Source organism: Ahaetulla prasina, chromosome 6 (assembly GCF_028640845.1).
Source record: "Ahaetulla prasina isolate Xishuangbanna chromosome 6, ASM2864084v1, whole genome shotgun sequence".
NCBI lineage: Eukaryota > Metazoa > Chordata > Lepidosauria > Squamata > Colubridae > Ahaetulla > Ahaetulla prasina.
In genome coordinates, this window is record NC_080544.1 from 39,852,176 (window position 1) to 39,866,856 (window position 14,681).

The window sequence follows — 14,681 nt, forward strand, 5'->3', positions numbered from 1 at the left end:
TTCCTGCCAGCTTGGTGTCATCTGCAGATTTGATGAATTCCCCATCTATCCCCTCGTCCAAGTCATTGATGAGTCTCAAGAAGAACATCTTTAAAACATGTTTCTCCATTTCTCATCCAGAGAAATATAATATTCTGCCTTTTTAATATTTCCTAAAATGTTTCATTTTTCTAGGAGAGGGGTGGGTGCTATCTTCGTAAAGTTCCATCAGTAAAATCTGTAAAATATTGAAACAAATCTGATTGGAATTATCCCATTTATTCAATATTTAGAAGTGTGTGAGCATAATCAATATAATCAAGAGTATCTATAGAAGCTGCTGGTAATCCAAAAGGGAAAAAAATCAGATTTATTAAGGATGTTACATGGTATAATAAAAAGCCAGCTGCCTCCATGTATGTGTACATGTACAACTATTGATAGCATAAAATCAAATAATCTTAAGTACAAGCAGAAATCTGATTTGCTTATAAAAATCCCTAACTAACCAGTATTTGTTCAGTTTGTCCTTCCAAGTTCATTTTGTTTATTTCAGGTACTAAGCCCATGATGGTGAACCTATGGCACGCATGACAGAGGTGGTGTGCCGTCGCCCCAGGTCAGATCTCTGTGGCATTTCTTTTGTGAGCTCTTGTTTCCCTGCAAACAACGAAACAGAACTTCACAAAAGAAAAAGATCTTACCTCTTGCTGCGTTGCCAGTGTTGGGATGCCCGCCAGCTGGTCTTTGGGTCTCTGCTGTGCGTGCGTGCATGTCCATGTATTCACGCATGTCTGCACATGTGTATGCATGTCCGGGCATGGCACATGTGCATGTCCACACACGAGTGTTGGCACCTTTCAGTTTGGGCATGCACGTGCGCAGTTGGGGCACTCGGTGTCTAAAAAGTTTGCCATCACTGTCCTAAGCACTCTTTTGAAAGCTTGCCCTTCTTCTCCACTTTCTTAAAACCTTGCTGGTTACTCCAACAGAATGTATTAATTTCTCCATACAAGAAGGCAGTCCTCCCACCAAAGTGAGTGTCAAGGATACTGTTTGTTGCTGTAATACCCAGAAGCATCCTTATGGAAACTGATTTCCCAATAAAATCAAATATCATACAATATAATCATATTTTGTATACAAATGATAAGTTTGCCTTGTAGCATCCCATACATTATAATTGAGTTTAGAGTTTAGAAGGGTTTTTTTTATTGGCCAAGTGTGATTGGACACACAAGGATTTTGTCTTGGTGCATATGCTCTCAGTGTACATAAAAGAAAAGATACGTTCATCAAGGTACAACATTTACAACACAATTGATGGTCAATATATCAATATAAATCATAAGGATTGCCAGCAACAAAGTTACAGTCATACAGCCATAAGTGGAAAGAAATTGGTGATGGGAACTATGAGAAGATTAATAGTAGTGGAGATTTAAATAGTTTGACAGTGTTGAAGGAATTATTTGTTTAGCAGAGTGATGGCCTTCGGGAAAAAACTGTTCTTGTGTCTAGTTCTGTTGTGCAGTGCTCGATAGCGTCGTTTTGAGGGAAGGAGTTGAAACAGTTTATGTCCTGGATGTGAGGGATCTGTAAATATTTTCACGGCCCTCTTCTTGATTCGTGCAGTATACAGGTGCTCAATGGAAGGCAGGTTGGTAGCAATTATTTTTTCTGCAGTTCTAATTATCCTCTGAAGTCTGTGTCTTTCTTGTTGGGTTGCAGAACCAAACCAGACGGTTATAGAGGTGCAAATGACAGACTCAATAATTCTCTGTAGAACTGAATCAGCAGCTCCTTGGGCAGTTTGAGCTTACTGAGTTGGCGCAGAAAGAACATTCTTTGTTGTCCTTTTTTGATGATGTTTTTGATGTTAGCTGTCCATTTTAGATCTTGCGATATGATAGAACCTAGAAATTTAAAGGTTTCTACTGTTGATACTGTGTTGTCTAGTATTGTGAGAGGTGGAAGTATGGAAGGGTTTCTCCTAAAGTCTACCACCATTTCTATGGTTTTGAGTGTGTTCAGTCCAGATTGTTTTGGTTGCAGCACAAGGCTAGTCGTTCGACCTCTTGTCTATATGCGGATTCGTCATTGTCTCGAATGAGACCAATCACTGTTGATTGTTGATAATTGATAATTGAGACAAATTCTTTGTGTATCCAATTACACTTGGCCAATAAAGAATTCTATTCTATTCTATTCCATTCCATTCCATTCCATTCCACTCCACTCCACTCTCTTCTACTCTACTCTATTACATTCTATTGTTACCATTTTTCTGTCCTATTCTTGTGGATTCTATGCTGCTGAGAATCCTAGGACCACCATGTATATAGCAGTAGCAAAATATACACATTCATTAAATTTGAGCACTAACCATTTCATTTTCAGGGTTTTTAAAGCAGTCGTATTTTTTGTTACAAAATTATTGTGTTAGTGAGACAAGATATATTTAAATGCACTTTTGTTATCTCTGTCAAACCAATACCCTTATCATAACATCTTTCTTTCTCTTTGAAGATATACTAAATTCACTTTCTGCTGTATAACACCAAATAGCTAAGAGCTACTACTCAGTACAGCATTAGAATATGATTCAGTATCAAATCCAGAAAATAGCCATCCCCAAATCTCACTTTTTTATTATTAAGATTTTAGATAGGCGCTCATCCAAGTCCCGAGTATAGTATGTTCAGCGACCATACTGGTATCAAAGAAATACACAGATATAAGAATCCACAACTTTGGAACAGATCAACTGTTTTCATTTTCATTTTTTTAATCATAATTTTTATTGAAGTTTAAAATTATAAAGATAAAAAACTAATATATTAAGGGAAGTATAAGAAAAGGGGAAAAAAAGAAAGTGCCAAAACAGAAAAAAGGAAGACGGGAGAGAAAGTTATATTAAAAAGAAGAAAAATACGGATAGTCCTTGCCTTACAATCAAAACTGAGGCCAAATTTCTGTTGCTAAGTGAGATACTTAAGTGTCCCATTTTGTGATCTTTCTCAATGAAGTTGTTAAGTGAATCACTGCAGTTGTTGAATTAGTAACACGGTTGTTAAGTGAATCTGGCTTCCCCCTTGACTTTGCTTGTTACATGACCCCAGGATACTGCAACTGTCATAAATATGAACCAATTGCCAAGTGTCCAGATTTTGATCATGTGACCATTGGAATGCTGCAACAGTCAAAAGTGGGAGAAATGGTCATAAGTCATTTTTTTCAGTGCCACTTTGAACGGTTACTAAATGAAATGTTATAAATCGAGGATTACCTGCCTAGAAAGAAATAATTTCCTCCTTCTTCAAAGCGTTTGAGAAAAGATCAACTGCTTTTCAAAACTCTGAAATGGTGATTAAGTACTGTATGTAGTGAATTCTGGGGAGGAAAGCTATGGCAAATCTAGACAGCATACTAAAAAGCAGAGACATCACCCTGCCAACAAAAGTGTGTATAGTCAAGGCTATGGTTTTCCCAGTTGGCTGTGAAAGTTGGACCATAAGAAAGACTGAGCGCCAAAGAATTGAGGCTTTTGAACTCTGGTGCTGGAGATGACTCTGGTGAGTCCCTTGGACTGCAAGGCGAACAAACAAGTCAGTCCTAGAGGAGATCAACCCTGACTGCTCTTTAGAAGGCCAGATCCTGAAGATGAAACTGAAATACTTTGGCCACCTAATGAGAAGGAAGGACTCACTGGAGAAGAGCCTAATGCTGGGAAAGATTGAGGGCCAAAGAAGAAAGGGACGACAGAGAATGAGGTTGCTGGATGGAGTCACTGAAGCAATAGGTGTGAGCTTAAATGAACTCCAGAGATGGTAGAGGATAGGAAGGCCTAGAGGAACTAATGTGAATCAAAACAACTAATGTGAATCAAAAAAGTCATGTTTTTTTCTCAGACATTTCTCAGACATTCATTGGATGTAAAAAAAAAATTCCCATATATTAAATTTCTTGATGATAGTCATCAGGTTTACAACGTTATTTTACTGAAGGAAAAAGTTAAGTCTACTTGGAGAGTGCACAACATCTGTAAAATAGTGACCTTAGTTTTATGAATACATATTCACAGCTGTTAAGCAATATTATCACTATATCCCAAAGTATATTTCATCTAGCATACAAAGTGTGACTTTATTGCACTTATGGCTGCCTGGGAATACAATTAAGGGAGTTTGTTTTCTTATGCCTAAAAGCTATTTGCATGGTGTTCAGTTATTTAAAAGTGATCTATGACTTCTGTATTCACATCATGGATATATAAACATGAATGATGGCACATCATATGATAGTTAACTTGCTTCAGCATCTGTTTTATACCACCAATGATTAATGAAACAGGGCACACCCTAATAATTACAAAGAATTTGTTGTACCATTATTATTACCATGTAAATCTGCAGCCAGATTCACAGTCCAAGAAAATGGAAAGTTAACAATACAATTCATAATGAAGAGATAAGAATTATTAAGATAGTGTCTAAGAATATAGACCATATGTCAAACTCATGTCATGTCATCATCACATGACGTATCAGGACTTTTTTCCCCTTCCTAAACCTGGGGTGAGTGTGGACAGCAATTGAGGCATCCGGCCCGCGGGCCGTGACTTTGACATCCCTGATATAGACAGTTCCAAGAAGAGTGTTTTTTTTGTAAAATTAAAGTCTGATAAATTCAATATGCTACTAGGCTCAAAATTCTCAGATTGGATAACTTAGAACCGTATCGCTTGCAGTCAGACCTAGGTATTGCATCCAAATTATACGTAGTAATGTTTTACCTGTAAATGACTCTTTCTTTCTTAATTGCAATAATATGCACATAAACAACTGCTTTAAACTCAATGTAAATCTTTCTAAACTTGACTGTAATAAATATGATTTCTGCAATAGAGTTATCAAAGTCTGGAATGCCCTACCTGATTCAGTTGGTTTAGCTACAAATTTTCACAGCTTCAGTCACAAACTGACTTCTGTGAACCTTACTTCATACTTAAGTGGTCAGCAGAGGGGGCATGCATAAGTACACTAAGGTGCCTATCGTCCCTGTCATTGCATTTTTATTCTCTTATTCTTGTTGTCATTTTTGTTTGACAAATTCCAATAAATAAATAAAATAAATAAAATATTTCCAGATGTCAAGAAAGTACTTTAGGTATCACACTGAGGTTTCCAATCACTATTCGTATAACAAAGGATACTTTTTTCTATAAATGTTCAAGTTCATTTTGCCATTTTTTCCAATTGTTTTCCCTCAATCATAGTGTAACCCAGAATGACAGCATCAATGAACCACACTTTTCAATAACTGTTATACCAGGTATGTTATAAATAAATGCCTGTCTGTTTCAGTCTTAAAGACTAATAAGATTTTAATCCACTCATTTTGCAAAACCTTTTCAACTGTATGCTGAGTTGAGTTCAATGAACTAAATGTTTATTTCATGCTACCTATACATAAGAATCTGATCTACTAAGAGTCAAGGCAAATTGGCACTAGATAAGAGTCAACAGAATTCAAGTCCCTTCGAGTGTAGTGACTGCAAACTGATGACACATTTTACTCCATCTTCAGGTTCCACCTGGTCATCTTCTACATCAATGGTTAATTGTTTTGTCCTTTTTACTACAAAGGTGGTGTTGTTTGTTACATATTGAATGTTCACATTTGGGCAATTAGTTGCCAAAACTTCTTCTTGAACTACTAAAATAAAGCCTTCAGTTTCTTTCTTTAACAATCCTGACAATGCATTGGCTTGTTCTTCCAATTAACAAATCAATTTTCAGTTATTTATTTTCTATATTCAGCTTTCACCTTTGTTGATTTTTAAGAGTTTTTCTTGATTGGGTCTTCCTTCTCCTGCAGCTTTCCAACATTATCTTAACAGTTAGGAGCGGATCTTTTGCTTCCTGCATGCAATTCAGGCTTCATATTTGCTGATCTTCTTGGCTGAAATGATCATTTGCTGCTTTATTACTTCCAATGCTTTCTTAATGTTCCTTGTCGCTATACGATATTTCTTCATTAGGTGTTCTTTGGTCTTTTCGTTCTTCAGCTTTTTCATTTGGTTTGTTGATGGGTTATCTGTAAATTATTTCTCATCATATTTTTTATCAGAAAGATACTCTTCAGCTGGTTCTTCTGATGAGACCTGACCAGTAGTGTTAAACCTCTGGCATAGCTCTTATCTTCCTCAGGGTTCACAAGCCACGGTGTGGCTCAGGCTGTAAGAAGCCTGTTATTAAACACAGCTGCTTGCAATTATTGCAAGTTCAAGTCCCACCAGGCCCAAGATTGACTCAGCCTTCCATCCTTTATAAGGTAGGTAAAATGAGGACCCAGATTGTTGGGGGGGCAATAAGTTGACTTTGTATATAAATATACAAATAGAATGAGACTATTGCCTTACACAATGTAAGCCGCCCTGAGTCTTCGGAGAAGGGCGAGATATAAATGTAAATTTAAAAAAAAAAGCCCCACAACCATGTCAGGAGTAGTGCCTCACTGGAGGTACTCATTATTATTATAATTTAGGCATGTTTATAACATCCATTGGAATGAATACTATTGAATATCTGGCAAAGTTTCTGAAATAAAGCAACTTTTTTTTAAAAAAGAGAATTAGTTGGGAACTGTTTAGAAACAACCATTTTGGCAGTGAGTATGCAGTATATGGAGATACAATGACTGACAAAGCTCCAGAAGTTCTTAGGAAGGATTCTGAAAACTCAAATTTAAAAACAGTTCTAGGGAGAAACTTGCTGGAACAACATATGCTCTGGTCTCAGACTTCACATTCATATCATTCAAACTGCCCACCCAGTACTTTTTTTAAAATCTGAGTCTTATTTGTTTTTCATTAGGTTCTGTCTTCTGCTTCTACATTCTGGTCTATTAAGCAGTCTGAAATAACCATATGGTCTCAAAATTTGAAGCAACTCTACATGATACAGGACATTGATCTTGCTTTGTTACTCCAAATGCCTTTTAGCAGTTTAAACTGCAATTCTAACTTTCTTGGAAAATTTCCTGAATTCATTGGCTTTCATTTCCTAGTGGGACTCAAATCAAGCAATTCGAAAAAGTATATACTATTTGAGTAAGAAATGAGCAAGCGCTGAATACAGCTTCATATAATTAAATCTTCCATGAACTCAGTAATTATGAAAAACGTTAATGATCCAGATTGGGCTGAGTGGAGAAGAAAAACATCCATTCCAAATTAAGGTTTATCTAGTGAACAATTAAAGTGAAATGTACCCCAAATAACTGTTTATATTCTTATCTACCTTCTGGAAGTGATACTAAAAATGAATTTGTAGGTTCTTTCTGTAAAAGAACTTGCACAAATGTTGCATAATTTACACAGTAAATGGTAAGTTATGCAACAATGGTGAACTGTGGGTTGCCCACATCTATATTCATTGTGACATGTATTTAATATTTCAGTGCGCATAATGTTGTAGAGAGAGTGTGTAGATATTTTACTAAAAAAGTCAAAACAATATGTGATTACACAGGCTGAAAAGTGACAATATTGTCTACTGTTCTTAAATCCATGCTTTCAGTGTGTGCTAGATAAACTGGAAATTGAAATATGAGAAAAGATGATGGAACTGATATGTCCCACAGTTAGAATTTAGATTTATAATCTTTCATTTTTTGGTGAGAGATACTGAACATTACTTTTTAAAAAATGTTACAGAAGAATATCTTTTTACTGGTTTTTTTTTCTTTCTTGTTTTCTCTCTCCTTTCCTTTTTTTTTTTTCCTCCTCCCTTACTGGAAAATTTAATCGGGATGAAGAAAATCCAGTATTATTTGCATAGCCATTTGCAAGTCTTGAATCACCACTACTTTGTTAAATTTGCTGGTTAACCAAACTGTTCTTTATTATAAAGTGCTTTACAAACAGGTATCAGGCTAAGAGCAACACTTCTAAAATATTTATTCCCCATTACTCTCTAGCGATGGTGGAGAATTCTTCTGCTTTGTTGCCTCTAACAACATAGATTTGTACATATAATTACAACCCAAATACCTACAAGCATATTCTTGATACGAGCGGAATTTTATTTGGTTTTTCCCTATGCTACTCATCATATCCTAAGGCATCTTTACTAGCTGATTTCAAAAGGAAAGGAAAGTTATGCTTGTACTTTTTGCGAACATGAGCAGAGAGCAGACGTTGTGAGGTTTGCAATAACTGCACCGCAATGAATACTATATGGTTGTAAAATGAAATCAGAGTAAAGGTTCAAGCTTATATACATTGTCTCCCAGAGAATGAAAACTATTTGTTGAGTATTTTTGTCACTGGCAAGCAACCTTTTAAGGCCATCATAACTGGCATGCTTTTATTTCCATGACTTGGAACTGGAATGGCATTTTTCTGCCATTCCAGATGATTCGCTACGGTCCGTGATGGTGAATCTATGGCACGCATGCCAGAGGTGGCGCGCAGGTCCTTTCTGATGGCATGTGAGCCATTGCCCAGGTTCAGCTCTGCTGCGCATGCGCTCACACCTCCCGCCGGCCAGCTGGTCTTTGGGTCTCTGCTGCGCATGCAGGGGGTGGGACGCATGTGGGGGGCACGCGTGCATGCATGGGGGACGGGGGCCATGAGCGCATTGCATTTGGGGGTTCGGGCGCACACGCTTTAGGCACTCGCTCCAGAAAAGGTTAGCCATCACTGGCTTAGGTTTTATGGTGAGTTTGCAAAAAAAAAAAATACATTTATTATGTTCCCCCTCCAAAAGATATAGGAAGAGAAGGAAAGAAAGAAGAGTTTGTACTTTATGTAAAGTAAAGCTAAGCCAGTCGCCTGTGGAGGAGGAAATGTACAATTTATTTTTACATGATTTTCCTCATTAGGTTTTGAAATGATTACACATTAAAGCACCCGGGATGATATCTGGTGCATTTCATGTCAAATCAAGCTTTTTGTTGTATCTTTTTTTTTAAAAAAAATCATAGATCAGGAGCTACAAAAAAAAAAACAGTTTATATTTTATTCAGCTAGCATGAATTGTTATTGTACAGTTTGGCAGATCCTTCAGATTAAGTTTTAAATAACATGCTTGCTTTTTGTACAATGGACCCAGCAATCTCTCTGAAGCGTGGCTTAATTAAAGTATTCAAGCCAGCAACTCACCCTCCTTGCTTCAGGCTTTCTTTAATGAAACTGTGTGGGAGAAGGGACAGCAAAAGACTCCTCTGCTACTTCAAAGACAATAAACAATTAAGAAGAAGGGGAGAAGGATGGGAATTGGGTTTGACCCAAATGGCTACATTTACCTGGCGAGCCTAAAATTTTGTTGCTTTGCATTCATAGACAAGAGAGCAGATTTTATTAGTGACCAGTGTAAAAAAAAAACACCATCAAAATATCCCTGTACTTGTAGGTGAATTAAAGATATCTTAAAATAATTGTAGACATAAATCCTGTTGAGCTAACCTGGTTAACTAATTCTAAGAAACCTATTATCTATAAAACTTACTTTATTTGCTATTTTACAAACCCTGGTTGAGAATGCATTAAGAATCAATAAGAAGACTAGAATGGGGGAAGTAAATAACTTTATGGTATAAAGTGGGATGTGGAGCATGTAGTTTTGCCTTGCCAAACCTGCTGAACTTTTCTATCAATAAAGTGATTAAAGCTCCTTTGGATGAGTTCAGAGCAAAATCTTAGAATGTGTGCCAAAATAGAAGTAGTCCTCGGTTTTCAACCATTTGTTTAACAATTATTCAAAGTTAAAACAGTATTGAAAAAAGGGGACTTATGTCCAATTCTTGCATTTACAACTAACACAGAGTCCCTACAGTCATGTGATCAAAATTCAGGTGCTTGGTGTATTTATAAGAGTTTTAGCATCCTGCAATCACATAATTGCCATTTATTTATTTACATATTTAATTAATTAATTAATTTTATTTTGTCAAACATGTATTTTATGACAGATACAAGTGTAAACATAATTATAAATACATGTAAATGATATGAATAAAAGAAAACATTGGGACAGGTATGGCAGGCATGCTGGTGGGCTTATGCACGCCCCTTATAGACCTCTTAGGAATGGGGTGAGGTCTACAGTAGACAGTCTAAGGTTAAAGTTTTGGGGATTTGGGGAAGAAATCACAGAGTCAGGTAGTGCATTCCATGCATTGGCCACTCTCTTACTGAAGTCGTATTTTCTGCAGTCTAGTTTGGATCGGTTTACCATGAGTTTGTATCTATTGTGTGCTTTTGTATTGCTTTAGTTGAAGATAAAGTAGTCATTGGCTGGTAGGACATTGTAGCAGATGATTTTATGTACTATGCTTAGGTCACTGAAGATGGTGAAGTTCTAAGTTGTCTAAACCCAAAATTTCGAGTCTGGTGGCATAAGGTATTTTGTGGCCTTCCCAGAGGACTTTCAACAAGAAAACCAATGTACAAAGCCATATTCACTTAATGAATGTTTGATTTACTTATTTTGTGTGGCGATACATTTAATGACCACAGCAAAAAAATGTCATAAAATTGGGCATGACTCACTTAATGACCTCATTGCTTAATGATGGAAATTCTGGTCCCAATTCTGGTTGTTAAGTCAAGGACTACATGTATCCTTCAGCAATGGGGATAGGTGAAATTCTGTGGGCTGCCTTTTTATCTTTTAATAAGTGGAGTTATCTTTCAGAATCTGGTTTGCTTGGGCAACTTAGAAGAAAGTGAAACATTCATGCTATTACTTCTTTCCACACTGGCATATTAATATAGCATGGAAATAGTCACACATACAGACAGAAATTCAGGTATGCAGCAGATGTGGTATCATAATCCTGGCACGGTTTAGCTCTGAAACTTTGCTAACCATGCAAACTCGGTTATTAGACCTACTTTATCTGGGTTAGCTGGAAACTGGGTTAGGATTTATTTTGACTACAATAAACTGAGACCACAGCAAATTCAGTTTTCATAGTCAGAAGACCCTTGATAATTTTCAAACAAATTCTTCTGAGTCAAGGTTGTTCTCTGCTTGTGTTCTGAATACCCTGTTCACAATCCTGTAGTGGATAAAGGAAAGTGGATTAAATAGAAGCTAAAGTCCAAAACATCTGGAAAGTATTGGATTTCCTTCTTTGATTGACAGTTTGTATTCATCATACAAACAGTGCATAAAACCAAGTTCTACTTAACATAATCTTCTTAAAAATCCTTCCAAAATATTTTCCGCATGCTGTATCATGGAGCTGGAGTTAAAATTAGTTAAAAACATATAATTTCCAATAAATCTCCATTTAAAAAAAAAACAATCTAGATCAGAGGTGTCAAACTCGGGTTGTCATGGTGATGTCACATGATGTATTGGGACTTTTTCCCCCTTCACTAACCAGGTGTGGGCATGGCCAGTGTGTGATACTTCCGGCCCACGAGTATGACAGCCCTGAGCTAGAGCTTTCTGCAACTGGGGGAAGCAGAGGAACAACAATGAAAAAAATCCCAAAATGAAAATCTGTAGAGATTCTCAGTCACCTAGTTCTTGGTTATCCCAAAGGGGCTTTTTCAAGAGGCAACTGGACTGTCTTTGTTTTTCCTTGAAGATATTTCACTTCTCATCCAAAAAGCTTCTCAGTTCTGACTGAATGGTGAAAAGGAAGGATTTATATTCCTTGTAGTCATCTCATTGTTAGCACTCTTTCTGAGATTCATTGAGCCACTTGGGATTTTTTCTGTGCCTTCAGGATCACCTGAATAGGGCAAATGGGTGTGGAACCTCTAGAGTATAAAACATTCTAAAATTAGAAGCTTTTTTTTTTAATCTACAGAGAAGTTGCTTATTAGGACCAAATCAAACATGACTGAACAACCAGCAACATTTTAGCTTGCTTTTGTTTACGTTAAACAAGAAACAGAAATAGAATCTTATGGTATATTCAAGAAATCCATTGTCCTCTTGGGTGCTGGATTTAAAAGCATTTAAAAGTGTTCAATGTGTCTCTATAGCCATAATGTGAATGTATTGCCACTGCCTTAGCATAATGCATGAAAGTTATTATGATGCATAATGCTATCATGAGCATGATGGCTCTAGGGCAGGGGTGTCAAACTCAAGTTCCACAGGCCGGATGTGGCCCTTGATGTGGTTGGATCCAGCCCATGGGGCCGTCCTGGTCTACCCAATGCAAAAAGGAAAGATTAGGCCAGCATGGTTTCAGCTCAGTGTACCCAGTGAGAAGAGGAAACATGCCAGCAGTTTGGGGAGTGGTGTCAAGTTGTCCATGCCCACCCAGTTGGTCACGCCCACCCAGTTGGCCACACACACCCAGTCAGCCACGCCTGCTGCCCCCACCCCCCCACCAAGGTCAACCACAATCCTGATGCGGCCCTCAATGAAATTGAGTTTGACATCCCTGCTCTAAGGATTCTAGCCAAAAATGTGCTTGATTATTTCTTGTTAATTTTTATGCATGATCTCATGATCAATGGAACAGATGACATGCTCCCATATACTGAGTGGGAATATATCAACATATTGTTTATGCTGTGCAAACTTACCAGGGACACTTTACTTTGTCAGGAGAAACCATTGAACATTCCCTGAATTCAACTCTATATATTCAGAATCTATATAGCCCTGGTTGGCAACTAGGTTATGAGTATTGAGTACAGTACCAAGTATTGAGACAGGTAGTCTCAGTTTTCTCTCCCAACATGAACTAATATTGAATTTTCCACCAGGATTTGCACTTCTTGTTAGCACCAACCACATTAGTCTTTTCTTCTTAATTCTTGGCACGTTGATTATTGAAATCACTTCATATTTACCTCACTAATCCTTTCAACAAATGTGCCATATCCTTTAATTAAAGAGAAATATATAGAAAAAGTAATGTAGAACCGGGTGCACAGAAGAGATGAGTTCTGAACTACGTATTGCAGTCTCATGTCTCTTGTTCATAGTTACACCTTGCTAGTTCATTTTAATTATCTTGGAGGTTCTGTGATAGTGAGAATAGGTGCTAGAAACAGCTATATGCTGGTTGCCTCTCGTATCTTGTGACCAAAGAACATGACAAGTTCTTAGATGAGTCCATAGTGACTATCAGATATCCAATTTTCACCTTCAGTCACTCTGATCTCATTCAGTGGCAGTAGTAACTTCACAACAGATTTAAAATGATGGCAGTGTTTCTCAACTTTAGCAACTTTAAGATGAGTGGACTTCAATTCCCAGCATTCCCCAACCAGCATGTTTGAGAATTTGCTTGCACTTTGGACATTTCAACAATTTACAATACTTCTGTCTGCAATCCATTTCTTAGCTGTATCAAGGTCATCACAACTGCCTTCATGTTTGTACTCATCAAAAATAGGGTTGAATTAGTCATGAAACTTCTTCACCTTTCTGGATGCTCATATAAAAATATTAATCAAAATTTAGTTGTCTACTTTACTTGCACATTGTATCATTTATATGGCAGAGAGCAAAACAAGCTTCCATGATTTCTCCCTAATGAGTTCTAAACTTTTTAAATTAGACATTGCAGAAAAATAATAGTGTTGATAAATGTTTCAACTAAAAGGAAAAATAGTTCATTCCTGGGCAAATAGGGTTTAGATCAGTGGTGAAATCCAAATATTTTTACTACCAGTTCTGTGGGCATGGCTTGGAGGGCGTGGTGTGGCTTGGTGGGCATGGCAGGGGAAGGATACTGCAAAATTTCCATTCCCACTCCACTCCAGGGGAAGGATAATGCAAAATCCCCATTCCCACCCCCCACTCTGGGGCCAGCCAGAAGTGGTATTTTCCGGTTCTCCCAACTGCTCAAAATTTCCACTACCAGTTCTCCAGAACCTATCAGAACCTGCTGGATTTCACCCCTGATTTAGATTATAACATTTGTCAAGTTTTCGACCACATACAGACACATGCACACATGCCCAAATTCTGTCAAAAGCTACTGCCATTTTTAAAAAGACATGAAAGTAGAAAATAAAATAAAAACATTTAAGTGAAAAGTTGAATGATGCAAGAACATGCAAGGATGTGTAAAGTCACATGCTGTACAATTTGACTCAATGGGCGTGAACATGGATTTTGTCATTTAATTACAATATGGTCATTTAGAATATGCTTTGATTTCTTCAAAATCAAATGTTCAGTCATTTGTATAAATAAATTATGACAACTATTTGTCAGAATCTGATATGGTCTTCCCCTAAGAGATCCATCTAGTAAGATTAAAGCTTTCAAAAAGTTAGCAAATAACAAGACAAGGAACTAAGATAATATTAGTTTATGTGATGAAGTTTGGGATAATTCATATTATGACTTTAAAAAGAGGGAAAATACAATACTTCATCCATCTGCTCCTGAAAATTTCCAATGGCATGTTCAGATCTTTATCCCAGAGAAATTATTCAATATAGTTTCGAATGTCAGGATTGACCGATTTCTAGTATTTTAGAAATTTATTTATTTTATTTATTTATTTAATCACATTTTTATACCGCCCTATCTCCCAAGGGACTCAGGGCGGTTTACAGCCTATTAAAACACAAATACACAAATATAAATACAAGATAAAACATTAATTAAAAAACTTATTAAATAAGGCCGAATTTAAAATTTATAAAACAAAATAATAAAACCCCATTAAAAACTAAATTAAAATTAAAATATTAGCCCAGTCCT